The sequence below is a fragment of the Haliotis rubra genome, unplaced genomic scaffold (assembly GCF_003918875.1).
Source record: "Haliotis rubra isolate DU_JTF1 unplaced genomic scaffold, ASM391887v1 Scf78, whole genome shotgun sequence".
Lineage (NCBI taxonomy): Eukaryota > Metazoa > Mollusca > Gastropoda > Lepetellida > Haliotidae > Haliotis > Haliotis rubra.
In genome coordinates this window covers 2,109,677-2,133,454 of record NW_025767501.1, presented here as the reverse complement: position 1 = coordinate 2,133,454, position 23,778 = coordinate 2,109,677, and the positions used below count along the sequence as shown (strand labels likewise).

At 39.1% G+C, this 23,778-nt stretch overlaps 1 protein-coding gene across 1 annotated transcript in view; it reads left to right on the top strand.

Annotated features, from left to right (window-relative positions):
- The first annotated feature begins 47 nt into the window (after positions 1-47).
- Positions 48-23,778, top strand: part of LOC124260840 (1-phosphatidylinositol 4,5-bisphosphate phosphodiesterase classes I and II-like) — a 179,800-nt gene continuing 156,069 nt past the window's right edge. Inside the window, exon 1 of the mRNA XM_046695160.1 lies at positions 48-588. The gene's annotated coding sequence lies outside the window, so the exon portion shown is untranslated. The remainder of the gene's footprint in view (positions 589-23,778) is intronic.

Sequence of the window (23,778 nt, the reverse complement as noted above, 5' to 3'; positions counted from 1 at the left end):
GCAATATGCATGGCCTGGAGTAACGGTACCAACCCCACCTGCCAGTGACAGCCAGGCGCCATTTTGATCAAGTCACATGACCGCTCACCTTCATATTCCGCGAAACAGTGCGAGTCGGGCGAGGGCCTGTCAACAGTGAGAAGATCGTAAGCTCTCGGCAACCAACTGTAGATTCTCAGTGATGAGGTTGCAACGGAAGCTTGCGTTTACTTCTTGATGCTGCACACGAGAGGCCATTGTGCATGGATGTATATCATAGTTTTGGAGTTTATCAGTAACATTTGAACGGAGTTATAATCGTGTGTGAGGTCGGTTTTCTCAGTGGAAAGGAATACTCTCTCTGTGGTGGGCTTGTGTCAAAATACACTCTCGCCTCTCACAGGTTTCCGAACTAGTCGTGATCGACCGTTATTAGTGATCTACTATAGAAAGCCCGTCAGATCGCTGTGAAATGAAAGAAAAGGGGCTTGTGAAATAGCCTAATACAGTATGGCGGGGGCCAAACCCGGCGTGCATGTCGTCCAGCTCAGGCCCATCCGTGTTCCGGAGATTCTGATCAAAGGACACAAGTTTATCAAATGGGATGATGTAAGTACTTGCCTTTCTTAATTGTTTATTGACACAATCACGGTTGAGTGGCGATTCACGTGGGTCAAGCCAACGCTGATGCGTGGAGCGACAGAAAGCCACGCCTTTTTGGAAAGAACGTTTGTGCATAACGGGAGGTTCACTGATCCATTGACAGCAGTGCTATCAAGGTTCTTGTGGAAGCGTAACGGGGTCCGCGCCACTGTCTGTCTGTAATTATATATACTTTGCCACAAGTCATTGACTCTCTTTCAGCTTCACAAATCAGATGATTAGATTTCTTTTGTGTACAAAAATACTGATGGTTTTAGCGCTAGAAGTCCGCGCTGCCGCCGAGAAGCAGGCGAATTCCAAATGTCAATATAATAAACATAAATATTATCACACATTTATGCTGTTTACGGGTTACAGGGCATATTCAAGGCATATATAAGCCAACTGCCAATCGATATATAATTTCAACCACAACACCATGTCAGTATGGGTGTTGTTGCATTTGATAACAACAAGCTATTCTTTGTTGGTTATGACAATTTGTTTCAAAAGGGATCATATCAGCGAAATTTCACGTGACTCTACTTGGACATTGTTGGTCTCATTATGCAATGGTTCTCAAACTCAGCTTGTAGTTACAATGGAACTGCAGGGTATGAGTAGGAAGGACATTATCTTATAGAAACATATATATAAGTATACATACTGGGAAAATATTGCATGCATCATATAAATCAAACATATCAGAACCTTTAAATTCTGATTTTTGCATCATGTTATATATAAGTTCATTTGTTGACATTTGTTACTGGCCAAGTGTTCAGCATACGACTTATGACATACAACTATATACTAGTCTTCTGTGTCATCATTTCAGATAACATGATTTATATCCTAACAATCAGTTTCATTACTTGTTAAAAGTGGGTAAATAGGATCAATATGTCAAACTATTAAATGAATATGTATTGTTATCTAAAATATTATTAAGCTCTTTTTAGAGAAATATTTTTTGAAACTTACATATGTTTTTTTTGGTATTCATTTCCCCTTTGTCAGTGTATGCATTTTTCATTCTATGAGAATCTGTTGGTGGAAAACCAAGCTAGTTGTGAAATACATTTTACAGAATGCTTCTCAGTATACCGAGTTTGTGTTAACAGTTTGACAAAAGCGCTTCCCCAGAAGCTAGTTAACATAATACCATCTCTGTGACCCATACCCACCTGTTTCATATTGATTGTGTATATTGACCAGACTCCTAACTCACTCATGGTATATTGTTGGGGTATAGGAAATCATGCTAGAATCTCAATCAACAGCTAGAATTTCACAATACTGATGAATGGGCTTTTCAATGAGGTGAATAGCAAAACAGATGAGATGGAGAAATATTGACATCTCTAAAATGCAGGTACTTGAAAACAGTGCATAGTTGGACATGGTGATATTGACAATACATACATCCCAACGGCTGAAATTGACGAGGCAGGGAAATGATGACTTAAATTATTGATGTAGGTCATGATTTGTTGACATGTTGGAGTTGTAATGGTGATGGATGTGGTTGATTTGTGGGGGGAATGTCAGCCTGTATCTGTACATTGGAGAACGTTAGCATGGAGACACCACACTGGCATATTCTGTATGTTCATATCTGGCAGAAGAGTAGAGTAAAGGCCTGTGTATGTTTTATTAGGAGTTAGCATTGAGGTTAGAATATGTACTTCTTTAGCAATGTTCTTCGATCTGCCTCCAATAAAATGAAATATGTATATAAAAAGTGGTAATGCCCCTGAGGTCAGGAATCGCAACCTGTTCATCGCAGTATTGATATATTGCATCTAGCATCCACAATGGTCAATATTTTGCTTCAGTTATTGATCAAGAAATCCATTGTGTTCTTCAAGCCAGAAATCACACCAATTCAAATAACTCAACCTTCAGTTTTGTATCATTGTATCTATCAGTTTTATTTATCATTACTTCATCACTTCAAAGAATCTACAGAGAATGATCACAAAGTTGATATCAGTTGGATTTTACAAGTGATACTCCAACTGTACATTTTCTATCAAACATACTGAAACATATGTCACATATTATTTTTATACATATTGAACTATAGCAATATCAGAGAGTAGTCCTTACAAGGAAGTACATTTAGAGGAATGGAATTTAATAGTGTACCTGTAAGATACACCACACCATAGCTAGTCTTGTGTAAACAGGTCAATAAACAATAAAACAAGACTTTTAGGATAAATCCGTCTGTAAATGATTCTAATATATCTGCTATACCTTTTCTAAATTATTTCCTACTGTATCGCATATTTTATTCACATACTCGGACCCTTTTTGGAAGGTTTAAGCAGATCAATGCCACACACAAGTCGGTTGGTTTGTTGTGAAGATGAAATAGGCATTCAGTTTCTAGAACAATTCTGTTACTATGAAAAAATTGTTTACATTTTCCTTTGGTTGATGAAAAGATATTTGATGTTATTGATAGCATGTGCCAGTGTTTTGGCTTGCTGGAAAAAGATACAAATTGCAGAACCTGAAATTAAAGTTATTGTGGTATTGTTGTCAAATGTTGTTCACTGAAGGAGTAATTGCTCTTTGAGATATCTGAAATCAGCCATTATCTTTAATAAAATATATGGAACAAAAGTTGTTCGATTTGTAGCAAGTTGAACATCAGTGGCAGAGAACATGTATGGCCATCAAAGATTGTTTTGGTAGCAATAGAGAGACAAGGAAGTGGGTGATAAGGTAGTCATATAAGTGTTTAATTGTGAAATTGTTTACTGATGTATTGATGATTAGTGTTTTCAGACTAAATTAAATGGACATATATGGAACAAAAGTTAGCTTTCAAAGGTAGTATTAAAATTGTAATTTCAGTTAGCTTTTGTAATCCCTAATTAGATGTTTAATTAGAAAAAAACAGCTAGTGATAATTAAGTATAGGTTTATGATAAAAGCTGGTGGAAATGTGGATTGGGTGGTCACAATGGGCCCTAGTTGTTGTCTTGTATATCATGGATGTGATTCCCGATGCTACAAACCACTAGGTCACTGGTTCAATGTGCTGGTCGCTGAGCAGGCTAAAATGTGCCAGGAATATTGCTGACCTGGCATGAAGAAACATTCACTTCACTTTGAAAAACAGGACCATAATTTTATTAATGGACATATCATCAGTCTTCTTTTGAAATAAACACTGTATTTTGTTGTGTAATAGTGCACAATTTGTTCTCCCAATACAGCTGTGTAGAGGGGGTTAGGTGGGTGAGGTTGGGCTTTATACACTCCGTACTGAGTTTTGCATGTGACACTGGAAATACCATGGCAACAAATGTTTTGTCTTGTGATTTCACTCTCTGGTTGTATGTAGTGTTAGTTAGATATCCAGACTTATGTTTTTAATCTTATTAGTTTTATTCAAAATTTCCTTTTAATATTGCATACAATAAGCACAGCAAAATCATGAGCGAAGTTATTAGCAGTGCACCAACTCAACAACATTTACAGCAACCACTCTCACTTTACTACCTGTGAAGATCTGGGTTACAGTTGGTCTACAGCAACCACTCTCACTTCACTACCTGTGAAGATCTGGGTTACAATTGGCCTTCAGCAACCACTCTCACTTCACTACCTGTGAAGATCTGGGTTACAATTGGTCTTCAGCAACCACTCTCACTTCACTACCTGTGAAGATCTGGGTTACAATTGGCCTTCAGCAACCACTCTCACTTCACTACCTGTGAAGATCTGGGTTACAATTGGCCTTCAGCAACAACTCTCACTTCACTACCTGTGAAGATCTGGGTTACAATTGGCCTTCAGCAACCACTCTCACTTCACTACCTGTGAAGATCTGGGTTACAATTGGCCTTCAGCAACCACTCTCACTTCACTACCTGTGAAGATCTGGGTTACAATTGGTCTACAGCAACCACTCTCACTTCACTACCTGTGAAGATCTGGGTTACAATTGGTCTTCAGCAACCACTCTCACTTCACTACCTGTGAAGATCTGGATTACAATTGGTCTTCAGCAACCACTCTCACTTCACTACCTGTGAAGATCTGGGTTACAATTGGTCTTCAGCAACCACTCTCACTTCACTACCTGTGAAGATCTGGGTTACAATTGGTCTACAGCAACCTCTCTCACTTCACTACCTGTGAAGATCTGGGTTACAATTGGTCTACAGCAACCACTCTCACTTCACTACCTGTGAAGATCTGGGTTACAATTGGTCTTCAGCAACCACTCTCACTTCACTACCTGTGAAGATACCTGTGAAGATCTGGGTTACAATTGGTCTTCAGCAACCACTTTCACTTCACTACCTGTGAAGATCTGGGTTACAATTGGCCTTCAGCAACCACTCTCACTTCACTACCTGTGAAGATCTGGGTTACAATTGGTCTTCAGCAACCACTCTCACTTCACTACCTGTGAAGATCTGGGTTACAATTGGCCTTCAGCAACCACTCTCACTTCACTACCTGTGAAGATCTGGGTTACAATTGGCCTTCAGCAACCCACCTCTCACTTCACTACCTGTGAAGATCTGGGTTACAATTGGCCTTCAGCAACCACCACTCTCACTTCACTACCTGTGAAGATCTGGGTTACAATTGGCCTTCAGCAACCACTCTCACTTCACTACCTGTGAAGATCTGGGTTACAATTGGTCTACAGCAACTCTCACTTCACTTCACTACCTGTGAAGATCTGGGTTACAATTGGTCTTCAGCAACCACTCTCACTTCACTACCTGTGAAGATCTGGATTACAATTGGTCTTCAGCAACCACTCTCACTTCACTACCTGTGAAGATCTGGGTTACAATTGGTCTTCAGCAACCACTCTCACTTCACTACCTGTGAAGATCTGGGTTACAATTGGTCTTCAGCAACCACTCTCACTTCACTACCTGTGAAGATCTGGGTTACAATTGGTCTACAGCAACCTTTCTCACTTCACTACCTGTGAAGATCTGGGTTACAATTGGTCTACAGCAACCACTCTCACTTCACTACCTGTGAAGATCTGGGTTACAATTGGTCTTCAGCAACCACTCTCACTTCACTACCTGTGAAAATACCTGTGAAGATCTGGGTTACAATTGGTCTTCAGCAACCACTTTCACTTCACTACCTGTGAAGATCTGGGTTACAATTGGTCTTCAGCAACCACTCTCACTTCACTACCTGTGAAGATCTGGGTTACAATTAGTCTTCAGCAACCACTCTCACTTCACTACCTGTGAAGATCTGGGTTACAATTGGTCTACAGCAACCACTCTCACTTCACTACCTGTGAAGATCTGGGTTACAATTGGTCTTCAGCAACCCATGCTTGTAAGATGTGACTAATTAACGGGATTAGGTGGTGAGGCTCACTGACTTAGTTCACACATGTCATCATATCCCATTACCACTACTGACATCTTAAATGAACTTTAGTTGACAGAGAATGGATACATTTTTCATAAATGGCCTGAGTTGTTTGTCATGTTTGACTAATAATAAGTCGATGTTTATACCATAAACAGGCAAATATTCTGGTCAGCTCTTAAATATATGCCACCGCCTCCGTGGTGTAGTGGTTACAGCGTCCGCCCGGAGAGCGGAAGGTCGCGGGTTCGATCCCTGACCGCGTCATACCAAAAGACATTAAAATATGGTACGTGTTGGTTCCTGCCTGGCACTCGGCATTACTGGGTACATCAAAGGACTGGTCGGCTTGGAGTCAGTATAATGTGTCTGAGTGGGGTATTCATGCTTCACTGCGGCATGGTATCTCAGGGAGCTAGCACTATAAAACCAGCTTAAGTGTGGGCTAGTACAAGCAGCCGCACATACACATACACACGCATGCACGTCGTCATATGAGGGAAATATTCTCAAGTACGACGTTAAACCCAATTTCACCTCACCTCACCTTAAGTATATGCATATTTACACAACTACCAATAAGGAATAAATTCATTATCTTAAAACTGTTGAGAGATAGTGGACATTTTCAGGAAGGTTTTTAGTGATTATATTGAGAAATATGGACAGACAAGGTAGTGGGTTTGATAGGCAACAGAGGTTGTTGTGGCCCAATCACACAGGAAAATCTCACAGCAAATATCTCACATGTCTTAGATTACAGGGGTGTCCTGCGTGTACACTGTGGAGGGAAACAGTGGGGGTGGGTGTACAGTGGGTCAGAAGGTTTGGGATGAAGGGGTCGGGTGGTTCAGGTTGTGGGAATGAAGATGGTGAGATGGTTGTGGGGATAAAGGGGTGAGGTTGTTTGGTAAGCAGATAGTTCTGATAAGAGTTAATTTCATACCAAATGGTATATATCTACTCTAAGTAAAGGTACAGCAGTTGCAATACATGACCACAGTTATGAGTTGGCCTAAATAATTAAGTAACTAACTGTTTTCTCTGTGTTAGTGTGCAACACATAGTTCCTGTTTTCACATTTATGCCTTCCTAAAAACAAAAGTATGGAAGTCAGTTCCTGAATAGTTGAGAATTACTGAACTGCTCCCAGTGTTTTCAGTACCTTTCCTGTGCTTGATTGCTTAATTTCTAATATTTTAAATTGTTTTAGCTGACACACGAAAGTTTGTTCATCTTTAAACCCAGCTCACTAAGTATTAAGCCAAGAGCACAGTTTTTAGCCATGTCAAAAACACATTAAAACACAACCCATTATTTAACATAATAATGTCTGCATGGCACAACTTCAAGGTTGCCTGTCAAGTCAAGTATTGACATTAGAAATAAGATGTCTCCTGTGAACTATTCATGAAGTAGAACCGATTCACTTTTATCATAAATCCAGCACTTCATGGTCTCAAGACAGGAATAAAACAGTGTTCCAAAGAAGCAAACACAATGGCTGAGGTTTGATAGATATTCCCCTGAGGTCTCCCAATAGGGTTCACCTAGTGCAGCAGCAGAGGGCAGGGTGCTAATGTTGGTGAGAAGGCCACTACTTCCAGAAGGGGGAACCATGATGACTCCATGTATTTATCAAGTGTTTCACAGATCAGTCAGCACGTAGTTCTGCAAAAGTTTCCATGCTGGAACACATTAATTTCTGAAAATTTTACTTTGCAAGTGTGACTGGTATTTCTTAAATAACTGGACAAAAATATTTTGATGTTTAAATCAATACTACTGAAGGAAGGGAAGCTGTAGGGTGTGGGGCTGGTTGGTATTCATTGAACAGAGACTCACATGTGTGTTTAGGGCAACCCTCTTAGAGACATCTTGTTGTGTTTATCTGAAGATGGCTGCCATGTTGGATATCTATGTTGCCGCCAGCAACTGAGTTCTAGATGCCATATTTTCAAAACCGAATGTTTTTATGTTTTATGTTATATGTGTTGGGACACATATCGACATGCTTACTTCAAATGGCTACTTGGAGGATTCAAGTCAAGAGAGATAGCTGTGATGGTTGATCATTTTCTGAATAAGTGCATTTATGTTTCTTTGCCCAAGCAAAGGCAGATCTATGACATATTTCATGTTTTTAAGGGATATGAATCTTTTAATAGAGATAATGTTTGCAACATCAGCCAAGTTGGCCTGACAGTGACAGGGGCCTTTACTATGGAGCATCACAGTTCTGGTGACAGATTCCTGTGATACACTAGCACATTTCTGTAGGCTAATTTGCTTGACCTATATTTCAGTACAAAAGGAGAACTAACTCATTTATCAAACTGATTTCTGAAGTTCTATGCAGGTAAAAAAAATAGAATGATTTCTTGATTTCTTTGTCACTGATGTGTATAGGTTGCATCTGAAAGGAATCAGTTCCACGTTTAAGGGGATCAGAGAACATTAGAGGTTATGATTCCTAGGGGGTACAAACCCATTGTTGAAAAGAGTGATGCTAGTTGTACTACTTGTACTCTTAGAGAATTGAAGGTCAAATGAAGGTCACATTGTATTGAATGTAATATTCAAAGGGATAAACATTGACACATAAGTGCAAGGTAGATTACATGCCAGATTGTTTAGTGGCAAGAACCAATGTGCCCATACTGCCGTGTGTTTCTGGGAGGTCATATTGAATCCGTTTCTGGGAGGTCATATTGAATCCATTCATATCTATTTATCCATTCATATCTATTTATCCATTCATAGCTTTTTCTCTCTGTCCTCTTCATGAAGGCTATTTGCCTGGTTGTGTATGAAGGGTGTTGCTGTGAAATATACCTCATGGGCATGAATGATAAATATATATAGGTCAGTGTGAATATGTCCTTGTTCTTCAGTTTCGACTTTGTGTCAGTGGGGCTATAGTGTTAAGTTCAACTTTGTGTCAGTTGGGCTATAGTGTTAAGTTCAACTTTGTGTCAGTGGGGCTATAGTGTTAAGTTCAACTTTGTGTCAGTGGGGCTATAGTGTTAACTTTAGCTTTGTGTCAGTGGGGCTATAGTGTTAAGTTCAGCTTTGTGTCATTGTGGCTATAGTGTTAAGTTCAACTTTGTGTCAGTGGGGCTATAGTGTTAGGTTCAACTTTGTGTCAGTGTAGCTATAGTGTTAAGTTCAACATTGTGTCAGTGGGGCTATAGTGTTAGGTTCAACTTTGTGTCAGTGGGGCTATAGTGTTAAGTTCAACTTTGTGTCAGTGGGGCTATGGTGTTAAGTTCAACTTTGTGTCAGTGGGGCTATGGTGTTAAGTTCAACTTTGTGTCAGTGGGGCTATAGTGTTAAATTCAAATTTGTATCAGTGGCACTCCAGTGTTAGGTTCAACTTTGTGTCAGTGGGGTTATAGTGTTAACTTCAACTTTGTGTCAGGGAGGTTATAGTGTTAAGTTCACGTTAGTGTCAGTGGGGCTATAGGGTTTAGTTCAGCTTTGTGTCAGACGGGCTTTAGTGTTAAGTTCAGCTTTGTGTCAGTGGGGTTATAGTGTTAAATTCAAATTTGTATCAGTGGCACTATAGTGTTAAGTTCAACTTTGTGTCAGTGGGGTTATAGTGTTAAGTTCATGTTAGTGTCAGTGGGGCTATAGTGTTAAGTTCAGCTTTGTGTCAGTTGGGTTATAGTGTTAAGTTCAACTTTGTGTCAGTGGGGTTATAGTGTTAAGTTCAACTTTGTGTCAGTGGGGCTATAGTGTTAAATTCAAATTTGTATCAGTGGCACTCCAGTGTTAGGTTCAACTTTGTGTCAGTGGGCTTATAGTGTTAAGTTCACGTTAGTGTCAGTGGGGCTATAGTGTTAAGTTCAGCTTTGTGTCAGGGAGGCTATAGTGTTAAGTTCAACTTTGTGTCAGTGTGGCTCCAGTGTTAAGTTCAACTTTGTGTCATTGTGGCTATCGTGTTAAGTTCAGCTTTGGGTCAGTGTGGCTCCAGTGTTAAGTTCAACTTTGTGTCATTGTGGCTATCGTGTTAAGTTCAGCTTTGGGTCAGTGTGGCTCCAGTGTTAAGTTCAAGTTTGGGTCAGTGGTGTACTTATTGTTATGCTCTGCCTTGTGTAAAGACAGGGAGACTGATGGGATGGGATCTAGTATAGGTTTAAGTTTCAAGCTGAACACTTAAACAGAGGTTGATTGCCTACATTTTGAAGTTGGGATCAGTTTCATACATGATGCACAAGGAAGGTGGAATTGAACCAGGGTTTTTGGCTTGATGGAGGAATATTTTAACAAATGGGCTAACTCTGCCCATGGAATGAAGTGTCAAATTGCTTGGCTTGTATTACAGCACCTGTGAATCAGTAATTCAGATACCAGTACTAACTTCAAACCTAGTATTTCAGCCTAAACCTACTAGGCTACACCCTTACCCAGCATGGCAGACCTGGAACCTACCATTTATAAGAGAATTGCTCTTTTGAATACTTGGCAAGGCCATGATTGACTAGTTATCTTATTACCAAGCAAAACTGTTGAAGGGCCTTCATTTGATCGTGGCTTGAGTCGACTGTGCCTATTAAGTAACACATCCAGCTTATTATGTTCACCATGCAGACAGAAATGTAGCGTTATTAACACAATGTGACCAGCTTCATTAATGATTCAAACACAGAATCAATGCTAATACTGTTCCAACCATTAGCCAGGCTTGTTTGGCACAGCAAAACTTGTAATCTGTGTTAGCTAAGTCATTTACTTACGTTTCATATATTATCCTATCAATATATTTATACTTTCATGTGGACATGTAGTCAGTTTTACATCTCATTTGTTAAAATATGGAAATTGAACATTGTTGTAGATTAAAAAAGGACAAGTGACTATTTGGTTTTGGCCCATTATGATCATAACAAAGGATTGGTGGGCACTCAGTCTTGATTATGTGTGCTGCTAAACCTATATTATACTACTACAAAGTTCAGAATTGTTTTCCAGCACACTTTATTCTAGAAAGGGTAGTATACTGACCATTAACTGCATGTAATGAAATTATGGTCAGCAAGACACAGATTGGATCAGTGGTTAGTGGACTGCCTAGGTAGATGGTTGACAAGGTTGTGTAGTGGACTGCCAAGGTAGATGGTTGACAGAAGGTTGTGTAGTGGACTACCAAGGTAGATGGTTGACAGAAGGTTGTGTAGTGGACTGCCAAGGTAGATGGTTGACAGAAGGTTGTGTAGTGGACTGCCAAGGTAGATGGTTGACAGAAGGTTGTGTAGTGGACTACCAAGGTAGATGGTTGACACAAGGCTGTGTAGTGGACTGCCAAGGTAGATGGTTGACAAGAGGCTGTGTAGTGGACTACCAAGGTCTATAGGTAATGCAAGGTCTGTAATTTTCTATCAGTTTTGTGCTTTAACATTTTGCTAGAATGAGTAATTTGTGTAGTGACCATGCTGGGCCTAGTGAATCAAGGCCTGAGCTGTGGGTTATCACAAACTGTTGGATTGAGTGACGTCACAATATTTCAGGTAATAGACAACACAGATTTTGACTTTGCGGAACTGCCATTTGGTCCAAGCCTAGTTACCCTTTAAATATGACTGACGTTGTCTTTTCTTTTGAAGGTACACAAATATTGCCATGTATGGTACTGTTTAAGACCTGATGAGATTGGTTCCTATTATTTTGCACCTTTAACTAAAATCAATGTGTATCTGAAGCAACCATCAACTGATACAGTGACCATCTTCTTGCCATCGACAAATTCTGCTAGAAACTCAGGATTGGCATCTATCACATGACTGAGAGCGTGCTCTGTACAGCTTTTTATGCTTCTTTGCAGGCATGCAAGCACTGTTCTAAAAACTTTGGGAGTTTTCATTGATTTCCAATTGTTTTTACGCAAGTGAAGCTGCTTGCTTACGTCTATACTGCTGTCAGTTTCGCGTATATTTCATGAGTGTAATATTTATGTCTTTTTCAGCTTAACAATCCTAATAATTAAAAAACAATTTCTTTTTACAACAAACTTGGGCGACTGGAGACCTAATCTGAGCTGGAATGCTCACAAAATTCAAACCCAAGTACACGTAGATAGACATAGGGCATGGTACACAGGACTTGAACAACACAACCTCATTAGCATTGACATCTAGTCCATGTGGCTGGAGTGCCTGACAGTATGGTTTAAGAGGCCTTCTAACTGTATTTCAGTAATATCACACCATGTGCAATCTAGGGGGATACCTGTTGTGAAGCTGGATAAAAATGTTCTCCTCTCGACATGCTCAAGTTAAAACTATGTGGTATATCAATGATAGAGCAAGGACAGTATTTTCATAAATGTAGAATATAAGAACAGTTTATTTCATTTGGAAAAGAGGGGTTTGAAATTTTGTAGCTCTATAGAGTAAACGTTTCCATACCATAAATCTCCATCCCCCCAAAACATTCAGAAATATGCAAAGAAGGGGTATCAACTTTATTTGGCTTTTGGTGAAATTGACATCCACTTCAGTCCCCTGCCTAGACACAGTCTCAAGGCTTGACTGTTTCATCATACATAACATACACATGTATAAGAGATGTGATTTATCTTCAGCAATGCAGGTGTATTGCACGGCAATTAGGATGGTGTCTGAGTTAGGCTAACTGGCCAGGGTCTGTTTGCGCTGGGTCATACGTTATGTTTACTGTGGGATGTTGCTCCGGTCAGGCAGGGCGGGTCACTGTAACTGTGCTTATCCATGACAAGCTTGGGATGCTGGCAGAGATAATGGGATACTCTGATAAGCATATAGCTGTGAGAGCATTTGTCTGGGTAGGAAGAATTGGTGGGTGTGTAGTGTTTGTTTGTTGTGTTGTTTGTCTCTGTTTCTCTGTGTCTGCGTGTGTGTCCGTGTATGTGTGTCTGTGTGCATATGGTGTGTTTGTATGTCTATATGTGTCTCGTGTCTGTGTGTATGTCTGTGGGAGTGGGAGTGTCACCTCTACATGTTTTGTCAGTTGGTTCCACCAGGTAGCAAGTTGAGCCACCCTGCTCAGAAGTTGCTTTTTATGTGCATACTTTTACAAACTTCTCAAGTTTACATCTTCACAAACAGCGTCCATGGATGTTAACAGTGGTGTAAAGATAAGAGGATGCTTTCTCTTGAGAAATATTTCCACATTAAAACAAATTACCAGTCTAAATGCACATTAGGAAGACATGGTGGCTGTTCTATCATAGTGTAACATTTATAAGTAGACCTCATCTGCTTCATGGCAGTCTGCTGCCAGAGAGCCAGACTGGGACCCAATCTAAATTCAAGGACTTACCCTTATTCATGAACTTGCAATGAGTTCGGTATTGTGAAGGCCCAGCACACAGAAGGAACATACATGACATCTTCCTCCCAAAATGCTCATATGTTAAAATCTTCCATGAATGAAATTTCCTTTAGGCTTTCTCTTGTGTCAATAATCTTGCTGTGCGTTTTCTGCGATTCAATCCTAGATAAACTTGAGCTAGCACATGGGATGAATGCAGTATTGTGCATTACATGGGTACAGCAGACAGACCTTATAGGCTCACCAAACTCATCTCTCCTGTATAGGCTGATATAGCACAAGTGTCCATCTGACTGGGAATATGTACAACGTTACTTAACCTCTTCTCCATGGTGATAAACATGAACACAGATTGTCTGTGGATGTTGTAGTTTAACTCCTTTGTTTGCCATTTTCAGCCAGCAGAAATGTGTTGGATAAGGGGGTAATTTGGGTCAAAATAAACATGATCTTGTTATGGGAGGTGACATAAACTGAGCCTTATCATGTGGCTGCGATGCAAAACCCCAATACCCATTATGGGATTTAAACTATGGGTCTTCGAATCCGACGTAGGCCTTATTGACATGACCTGTGAGGTTGTACCTGTCAGCAAGTTAACTAGGTATGGATGTTGTGTGAGATGACTTCAAGCCCTGCTGCGATCACATTCACTCTTCTTGAGCTGTATGTGTGAGTAGCTGCTTGTGTTAGTCCCAACTAAAGCTGACTTTATAGTGCTAGTCAGTGGAGGTACCATAACCCTCTCAGACACATTCTAGTAACTTCTTCATCCTTATCCCATTGACTGCCAGGAAGAGTAACACCAAGTACTATTTATAAAATTAGAATGACATAGGAAGGGGTCCGTCCACCCTATAGACTTCACTATGGCGGCTGACTGACCTTCTCACTTGGATCATTCCACCTTGGTTCTGTTGTCATGCCAGTTTTATATTGTGATGAACATCATTTGTCTGTAACTGTTTAGTTTACAATTTCATGAAGATTGTTTCTCAGTACTCTCAGTTATTTACCTGCTAAATATCCATGTTGCAGTAAAATATCCCAATATGTAGGGGCCAATAGAATTCAGACATTGCATACAAGACCTTCACATTTCACATACCGCATCACCTACTGAATGTACTGTAATGCATTCTTATATCCTATTTGGTGATAATATGACAGAGATATGAGGGCATATACAATGAAATTATGATTCATGTATGAAAGTATGGAATTCAAACATTTTGGGTAACACTTAAATATTGATTCAAATACATCAATAAAATGACAAAGCACACCCTGAAATGAACAAGCTAAGTTGGGTGATTCACTATTTTAATGTATGCTGTCATGGTCATCCCTGACGAAGCATAGGATCACGGAACAAATAAAGCACCTTATATCCACCATACACATGCTCAGTGGCGCTGTGACAATATTGGTGAAGGAAATAGTTCATATAACTTTACAGAAAGGCAGCAGTTAATAGATGGTTCTTTAGCAGAGATTTAGAAATTTCTTTCGATGAAGTGTTCCTGATTTCCTTTGGAAGACAGTTCCACAGTTGAGGGCTGGCAAAGGAGAAGGCTCAGTCAGACAGTTGGTTTGGAGATCTGTGTTGGGTGAGGTGAGGTTCAGAGGAGGATCGGAGACCTCGCTGGGGTACATACATGGAGACGAGTTGTTTGATATAGTCGGGAAAGTCATCATTGTAGAGGCAGTCCCGATTCAGAATGAGGGTTTTGAAGGAAATTCTTGCAGAGATGGGGAGCCAGTGTAGAGACTGTAGTAGTGGGGTGATATGGTCATGACGATGAGTGTGGGTGATACATCACCTAGGATAGGACACTAGAGATGTCAGTCGTTTGAGGGAAAATATGTACTGTCCATTCACTGGCGTGAACATTACCAATCAAAGTGAAGTAAGTACTGGTTAACTGTTTCAAGGTTTAAAAGTAAATTGTAATGGCATATACAACATGGGCTATCAGTGTAAGGTAGGAATCCTGATCAGCACGCCTAGTGGGTTAGTGATGGGAAGATAAACTTCTAAAGATCGCCCACTAGCCCCAACAATGAACGTTTCAGTAACAATGACCCTGTGTAACTGTACATTTGTATCCATTATATCATGGGTCAGCTTCTCAGCAGGATAAAGCCAGCCGGGGAAGGTGGCATCCATTGGGGGCAATTTCAGATAAATATACAAATATATAAAGGTCAGGCAGGTACTATTTTCAGTGTTATCAAACAAACATGACATTGCTATGTTTGTTGGCGATCAAGTCAGAATTGATCAAGGACCTGGACAAATAACAAGGATAATTGTTTTCTTTATCCAAGCAGTAGTCGTAGATACCAAAATCTGATTCTCTAAAAGAAATCTGGCTGAGGCCTTTCACTGTTGTAGGCAACACTGGAAATTGTGAAGAAATTCATGATAGTGTTTGAGATATCAGTTTCTGTATCCGTGCTTGTAGATCTTTGCAGTTGGGGTCTTTTTCTCCCTATTTAAAATCTGTTGCATTTGGCCATAATATAGCTGAAATTCTATTTGTTGTATGGGATATTTATTTGCATTTCATAATCTCCTTACAGGCCGGGCAGACTGCAAAAAATCAGGACATATCATAGATTTGAGTAGGCTCCATAAATGTCAATTACTCTAGCGGGCAAGCTGATGTACTGGAAAGATGACCACTAAACAAGTTGAAAACCCCCAACTTTTTGCTTGTATGGTAGTTATTCCAAGGACAAGTTGGTGACTGCTGTTAGTGACAGACTGACTAATCCTTGATGCTGCTATAAGATATCTGTGAACTGTCCAAGAACACTGGCAGTGTTTGGATTCTGTTTGGGTGATGTGAACATTTGAAGATTGAATTGAAGAATGGTTCCTGGGTATTTGTCCTGACAGGTTGGATAGACACTGGGTAATGGAACATGGAGTATTATGGTACACGTACTGGTACAGTGATACTGACTTACAGAAGGTTTCATGTCCCAAGCTGTTTGTCTGAACCAGTTACAGTGTGGCCAGATGTTGCCACAGCTTGTCCTAAAATGAATCATGTATCTGTTGAATGACAAATTATAGACAAAGATGATTCATGTTAAAAATCATGGCACAGTTTAAAGCACAACAGGGGAACATGCAGTATAGGAAGTCAAGGTTGTATCAGAATTGAGCGCAAGAGTAGCAAGAATAATTCCTTAGGGTATAATTGTCATATTTGCATTGAGGAATTTACTGTTAATCTGATAAAAGAAGGATCGCTTATAGCAAGTGATAGCTGTCATTCAGGGCTCTTGAGATGGTGACGATGTAAGCCATTCTCTGGTCAGCTGTTGACTAAGACCACTGTAGAAGTGGCTACATAGCATATCTGAAGTTGTAGACTTATACAATGGGTCAAGAATGGGTTTATTATGATAATATTTGACAAGTACGCACCCTTGGGGCATCTTGTGTTGGCAAGTAGGCCATTTATATTGTCTTTATGACTGTTTGTCCAGACAGAAGAACATGATGGATAGGTTTGATGGTTTTACTGAACCTTTGCATGAATTTTCACAGAATGTCTGTATGGATGTCCACAGAATGTCTGTATGGATGTCCACAGAATGTCTGTATGGATGTCCACAGAATGTCTTTTATGATATTCACATAATGTCTGTATGGATATATTCACAGAATGTTTGTATGGACGTCCATGGAATGTCTTATATGGATGTCCACTGTCTGTGCATCACTATATGGCTGAAATATTGCCGATGTGACGTTAAATTATAACTCACCCACTCACTCTCTCACTCCACTGTGTGTGTGGGTGTTCACAGTTTGTCTGTGTGGTTGTTCACACCATGTGGCCACAGATTCAGGCTTTCTGATTTGTGTTGACCAATGTCATCGTATCTCAGTTGCTAAGATCGATACTGAATATGTCAATCACTGGACTGTCTGATCCAGCCAGACATGTTTATCTATAGACTGATGTGATATAGCTGGAATATGTCTGTGTAGCATGAAACAACTAACAAACAAGGTGTGATGGTGGATTCTTTTTTCTGTTGGCCCAGAATTGGTTCGAGATGAGAAATACAAGAATTTCAAACTACTCCTTGATAATAAGTGTTGTGGTGCTTGAAATCAGTACTGACAACCAGTGCATGCATCGCAGGGATAAGCAGCACAGATATGGTGATCCAGGATTGACAAGAATCCGCATAATATCACTGTAATACCACTGTTGCCCATGTTATCAGCAATACCCATTGTTATGATTTCATCGAAAGTGTAGCAGTTCAGGATCTTACTGGCCACAAGCTGCATGTGAAAAAGCTGTATGGCCATTATGTGTTTCAAATACTTTTCAGAATGTCATAAAGCCTATCTCTCTCTCTCACTCACTCACTCACTCACTCGATGCTGCGATGGTAAACACATGTGATGTAGTTAGATCCGTGTTTAGCTGTCAGTCACGACCTTCCTTGCATGAGGAGATCAGTGAGACAAATCATCTGAGATGATCTGACAATAATGTGGAATGGAGAGGTCCTATATTTGATGACATGTTTTGTTGTTTTGTTTCTCCTGCAGCACTGCCCTGCTAGTCCATGGGTTGCTATCATCTTTGTTCCTTCAGACTGGCTCAGATACTTGGTGGAAACTTTTATCATTGTTATTGTTCTTCATGCCCATTGATCACTTAAATAAAGTAGCTGACAATTTTACCTTGGGGCCATGATCCCTATCTTAACAATTTACAGCGATTCTTAAACTGCTTGGAGAAGTACCTGAAAGTAAGGAGAAAGCATTTTGATTTGCAAACTAAAACCTGTTTGATGTTTCACTCATATATAAATGGAGATATTTGGATTATTTAGATCTGTTTGTTTTGCTAAAAACAAACATCCAACATTTACTTCCCTCTAATGATATGTTTGGGAATATTTTGGAAATATTTCTTTATGGATTCACGAAGACTTCAATGCTACAATCAGCAGTACTCCAGCTGTACCTCAGTGACATGTATATACAATGAAAGTTATTGATACTTGTAGCTACAAGCATTGATCTGCCCCAGCAGGTCGTGATGACCCACAGTGACAGGGGCCAAAAGACATTTTAACAACCCAAAATTTATTTGAACAATCTCCTTTTTGTTGATATGTAAATGCCATCATATCATTAGTATGTCAAGCTGATACCAGCTTCCAGCTGCCAGCAACACTGTCCTTCCTTAAAACACCCATCTGGGGCGGTGGGGTAGTCTAGTGGTTAAAGCGTTGGCTCGTCACGCCATAGACCCGGGTTCGAATCCCCACATGGGTACAATGTGTGAAGCCCATTTCTGGTGTCCCCCGCTGTGATGTTGCTGGAATATTGCTTAAAGCGGCGTAAAACCAAACTCAGTCAGTCAGTCAGTCAGTAAAACACCCATCTATCTGAAGTTATCCATTGATTGCATTAAAACAAGCAGAAAGCAACTGTAGCTTTATATGAATAGTTCTATATAAGAACTATTCATCATATTGTTCTAACTGTGTTTTTGGTTAAAATTTTTGGTTTAATGTTCATAAAAAGTTTTATATGAGCAAACACCCTTATATTACATATTGTTAGACCAGGGCTTTTACATTGACCAACTATGGGGTGCTAAGGATTACATAGTTTACATGTAAGTGTTCTAATCAGTGTGCATGGTTGATCTCATTTAGTGGGCCATAGGTTGCACTGATTTTTTTTATATTGGAGAAAGTCCTAGTAAACGTGTATTCATGAAAATATTATGCTCTGATGAGAAGCAAGGCATCCAGGTGTATTATTTTTGCAAGTTCTTTGTGCCTGACTGATCACAGTATTGACAATTCATTTGTTCCAATCACGCAGACGGGAGACATATGTACATAGTAATTATATTGACTAGAGATATAGATATGACAGAAGTCTATGTAACTGTCCAGCATGGAACGTGTGGCAGCTGGGAAAACAATAAAACGATAGTATTTCTGCCCTATGTTCTGCTGGTATACTGCTCTATAACAGCAAGTAATATTTCTCATGTCATCATTACATCAGTAAATAGGACAAAGTGAGATCATATGAGCTGATCATAACCATCCATCAGCAACTGACAAGTGGACATTCAGGCACAGCAAAAATAACTTGGTTTCCGGACCCCGGAAACCTAACGGAAACAAAATGGAAACTTACGTTTCAACTAGGTTTCCGGAACGTTTCTCTACATTTCCTTCAAGTTTCCGGAAAACGGAAACTTACAAATTACCCAGAAACCCGGCATGGCTCCAGTGCGTTTCCGTTACCCAGTTTCCAGTAAGGGCTCCAGTGCGTTTCCGTTACCCACTTTCCAGTAAGGCTCCAGTGCGTTTCCGTTACCCTTTTTCCTGTAGGGCTCCAGTGCGTTTCCGTAACCCAGATTCCTGTATGGTTCCAGTGCGTTTCCGTACGCAGATTCCTATGAGGTTCCATTGGGTTTCCCTTATCCTCTACTTTTAGATGGTTTCATATACATTGTATTTACTTAGTTCAATTATGATTCCCTGTGAATTTCGATTCTATTAAACACATTTACCATGTTCCATAAGTTTCAGTAAATCAGAATCTGTATGGCTCCATTTGGTTTCAATCATTAGTATTCAGTGATTACCATATGTCCATATTAAATTATGATTATTCAACTAAATTAACTGTAGGTGAAATGAGTGTATTATATATTTGAATGTATTAGGTCATATATTTTATTCATGATACATTGAAATATAAAATAAACTCATTTCAACTACAGTTACCTCAACACCACATGGACATAGAAATAAATAAATACAAAATCAGGCATGTCAGTCGATTTCTCTTTATTCATCATAAACATATATATCATATCTATGTTTCAATGTTACAATTAAACATTGACACAAAGCACACAGAGGGACAGAGAGAGAGAGACAGATGTTCTTGTCCTAAACAGGGTGACTACAGGAGATAATTGAATGTACATTTAGACATTCCATCCTATTCCTAAGACCTTTAGGTGGTTGGAAAGAATCTTGTTGGATGGTGTCATAAGTTCTTCATTTTGCCGCTGGAGCTTCAGACACCACTGGCGATGTTAATTCTAGGGTTAGGACTGCAGCCACCTTCTGTGTTCTTTTCTCTGCCCAGCTAGATTCTTCAGGAGGTGTTGGAGTTTCTGGGAAAAAATGAAATTCTTGCACTGCGAAAGTTATGTCCAACATTTATTCTTGAGTGCGGCACTTGTTCTAATTAGATAATGGCACATTGCGGTGATGGGTAATGACATGTGATAAGGAAAGTTATTCTATTACAGGTATATAGCGATGTGATAATATGTAGCACATCATGTCAGTGACTCAGAGTGTTTTAAACTGGTGTCAGGAAGTGTATAAACCGGTACAAATTATATTATATTATCCAGTTTCAGGAACTTACAGATCAGATTCTTTTGTTTCTTTTAGCATCTTTCCTGTGTTTTTCTTTCCTGTAATCTGCCGACGTCGATCGTCCGCCTTGCTCCTCCAGATTATCCAAAAGGTTTCTATTAAGAAAAGCAAATGAATTAATTTTCATTAGTCCAATAATAGATTATTACAATCCGACACAAACATTCATAAGTTTGATTATTATCATGTATCAAACCAAGTAATAAGTAATTGTGGTATATCAACTACATGTATATGCATTACAGCCGGCGTGAGAAGTTTTCTATTAACATTACAGACATGATTATGCAGCAAATATGCACTACATAATAGTATGCTATGTCAATTCTACTGCTAGTACTAGATACCTGACAATGAAATAATTAGATGCTAGATTTACCCAATGGTGAACAAGAAACGAATTAATTGTATTTTGTAATACTGACGTCTCTAATCTTATAAAACCCAACATATATCTTGATTATGATGACGAGCAATAATAAAACTTGGGGTAAGTTTTTTACCTTAAATAAGTAACTTTTAATCGATTTTCAAGGTAACTCGAACTTTTCCATGATTCTTCTCACAATAGCCTAAAACAAAAGAGACACACATTTGGATCATGAACATATGTCGATTGGTAATATTTTCCACGGAATATCATGAACTACTGGTTTCATCTATATTTGTTGCCTTGCTGGATACATGTATAACAATTTCTTAAAATATATTTTTATTCCATCAATAACCTGGAAAGGTGAACAAGCCAAGTGTCTTATATAAACGCCGGCTCCAGTACACGGTTCCAATATAGCTGGATACATAATTGAAATAGTCCGACAAGAGAAAGAATAATACTGAGACAAAATTACACTCAGAAAAATGACTGAAGAATAAATATTTGGTTATGGTGTTGGTTGTGCCCAGCAACAAAATGAGCTGCCGCAGGAAATCAAAATTATAAAACATCAGACTCAACGTACAGGAACACAAGGGTATACTTGTCTTATGGTTATATTTTAACGGAATGTTCAGTTGGTATCAACAATAATGTTGTTTTTTAACAAATTTCACACCAAAATGCAATGTTCACATTTATAACCGTGGGAGAAATCGAAATCTTGGCGCACAGTTAATGTACGATAAAGGTTCGGGTCCTACGAAAGCGTTTAATTCGATGCAAACTGACTGCTATGATAAGAAGAAAATAATTAATTTTATCTGAAACCTACCTGCCAATTTCTCTGTCTTGGGTTTCCGTTGAGATCGCTTTGAGTTCCCGGATCCTTGTTTCCAAAGCTTCGATTGTCAAGTCTGTTGCCATGTGTCAAGAAAACTATAGCAAGTATACAGACTGCCATTTCTACTACCTTACTCTCATAGACTTACTTGGAAACAACAACGAAGTTTTTTCCAATCTACGGTAATGCGTTTGAACAAAGATGGCGGCATTTCAAACAAAGACTTATGGGTAGTCAATTAGGTTGCTTTTTCATTTCTATTGTTAACATGCCAATAGTCTGCTTACCCTTCATAAGCTTGGAAAAACACTGATAACTGCAATATGTGTTTATGTAAATTGTTTGTTTTACAATGTCCGTCACATCTCGCTGACGCCTCATTCATTCCAAATCAAAGCTTCGGTTTAGGGACAACAATTTTAGTATGTGGTCTGACTGCAGCACATGCTACCTCGACCGCGGACGGACCCAGGGACTGGGCAGCTGTCAACCATGGCAGAATTTCCTCAACCTAAAGAATGAAACAATAAGAACAGTGGATGTATTCCGTAATAAAGTACTCCAGCAGTCAGTATAAGCTTTTTTCAGATTTTCCGATCGTTGATCGATCCAATTTGATCCTATTCTGTTTGATCCTATTTCTGTGTATTTCTTTAAAACTATTACCTGATATTTAATCATATCAAGAACAATGTGATGGTTGATGACCTATTATTTTAAAACCACACAGCGTAGTTCCCTAAGATTCTGTAGGCAATTAATATTGCATGCAATACAACGATTTTACCCGTTTATTTGTCATCATTCACTTGATGGTCATCTAGTGAACTACATGTTATGTAATATATGCATGCAGGAGCAGCAAAAGGAATTATCAGCTGAGTTAAAAAAAAAACACAGATGAAAGGATTAATCGATAACACGCTAATTGATTTATTACTTTTATCTTGTCACGACGTCTTTGTCAAAAGGGCCCGATCAAAAGATAGTCTTTATGTTTGTAGAGTTACTAAGCATTATACTGAAAAGGTTTAGTATTTGTGATATTTGTAACAACAATATGGGCGACACACAGGGATTTTCAGGTTGACCGCGCTTGGAGAACAATGGACATAATCTGTGATGATAGGCATGCAGGTAACACTAAATTCCCAAGTTGAAAACAAAATAAATTGTACAGCGAAGTGATATCCGTAGAAAATACCAGATGTTAGATAATATTTTACATATTCATGACATGGCAACAACAATAAAATCCATTAAAATGACATCTTGAGACAAATTATTTTAATCATCATAATGATAAAACAATTTCATAATACATGTACATAGTACACATCCAGTCTACACTGCAGTTTCATTAAGTATGAAACTGTTTTCTCTAACATAAAGTACATTTATTCTTCCTGTTGACAAATCATCAGTGGTATTGTAAAATATATTTATCTTACATGTTGTATTCATTGTCACAGCGGATATTTATAAATTATACCTTTATATCATTGTTGACACGTTAGGTAGTTACGTATGTCAGGATGTTTGGTGACTATATCATCGACAGTGGAGACAGCTGAGACTCTACAACATACCCAGGACATCCAAGATGTACCATCCATACATACAGCCCGTGAAGTCGGAATGAACTTTTACTTTACACATGTAACTGCTGTTTTGCCATAATAAAAGTGATGACCAGTATGGCCAGCAAATTATGTACCAAAATTGATGAGTTGGTGCTTACTCATATCAATCAAAACAAGCTAAGTGAGTTCAATTT